The sequence below is a fragment of the Hipposideros armiger genome, unplaced genomic scaffold, assembly GCF_001890085.2.
Source record: "Hipposideros armiger isolate ML-2016 unplaced genomic scaffold, ASM189008v1 scaffold_156, whole genome shotgun sequence".
In the NCBI taxonomy this organism is placed as follows: domain Eukaryota; kingdom Metazoa; phylum Chordata; class Mammalia; order Chiroptera; family Hipposideridae; genus Hipposideros; species Hipposideros armiger.
In genome coordinates, this window is record NW_017731506.1 from 3,462,097 (window position 1) to 3,463,601 (window position 1,505).

The following is a 1,505-nucleotide window of genomic DNA, read 5'->3' on the forward strand; positions in this document are numbered from 1 at the left end:
GCAGCCAATTCATCCCTGACCCTTTAATATTAAGTTGATAGTTCTGTTATAAACTAAATTTCTTGCACTCAGTTTCCTGGACACTATATATATCTTAAATTTCTCTCTCTTGAAATCACTCTTTTTTCTTTTTCTTTCATGTTAAAAAACCAGAATTTATTTATTGATTACTCCTATAATTTTATTTTTAACCTCTTGATTTTGAATTCTTTTTTATTTTTTTGATGGGAAAATAGCAAACATTAATGGTAGATGGTATGTGCAGACTAAAAAAAAAAATTCTCTCTAAATTCCAGTTTTACTTGAGGTAGGGACATGATATCTTCCTCTTGGAGGGCCCTTTGAAGAATCTTTTATTCCTCCTGGTATTTTATGCCTTCTGAAGACAGTCTGTGTTTGTAATTCCTCCCTTTGCATGTTTGCAGATAACTTATCTGTTCTTGTTTCAAAAGATTACAGGAAATGAGATCCTGTTTTCCAAATAAAGTCTGACAGGTTTTAAATTGAAATGTAATTGAATGCCAGTTCTCATGGATTCTAGATTTTAAAACATACAATTACTAATATAATCCACATATCTAAGAGTTAGATACTTTTTTACTACTCAAAAGGGCACCAAACTATTTTCACTTTGCTGTTAATATGAAAGCTTCTAGTAGGCAGTGATCATCTGTCTTAAGCTTTCAAAGCACTTTATTTGCACTTTCATTATTAGATTAACCAGCCTTGCTTTGCATATGTCTTCCAAGGTTTCATTGTGAGTGTCTAAAACAGTGATTGATGTATTAGTGATACCTAATACTAGAGTCATTACCTGGATTTCATTTCCAGTCTAGTCTCTTATTAGTTAGTTGTATATCCATGGTTAGGTTCTTTTACACTTTTTGAAAATCTTTTTTTTTCCTTTTCATTTTGTAGTTTAGCCATACTTGGTGTTGAAAGTGTTTTGAATGACACAGCAAGGGAGGTAATTTCCAAGAGACAGATTGTGTTCATATTTATGACAGCCTGTCTCTACTGTAGAATTTAAACACCTTTGCTATAAAATGGAAAATAAACATGTTATAGGTCCAGCCTCTCTTTTGTGTTAGACAACTCCATGTTCCCAGCTAAGGGGACCTAGATTAGAAGTCAAGAGACTGACTGCAGCTGCCTGGCTGCTGGTAGAGATCTGGAGGTTTAGTTAGCATTCTCCTTCCTCAGCTTCCTGTGATAGTAAGCATCCTTCAGTTTAACTTTTTGTTTTGTTCACTCTAAGGAATCCTTTAAAGGTGGGAGGATGAAAACGTTCTTTTTTTTTGGAGGGAGCATGTGGATTTTTGAGGGAGGAGAGCATACAAGGGGGAAAAGTTTAATACTGTTTGTATCTGGAGAAACATAAAGATTTTTGTGGTACTCATATTGCCATTATAGGTGCTAAATTGGACTTCATTTTAAAATTTTGGCTTGTTTTAAAACATTATGTTTTAAACAGTATTAAAGTATCTTTAAGATTATTGAATTAG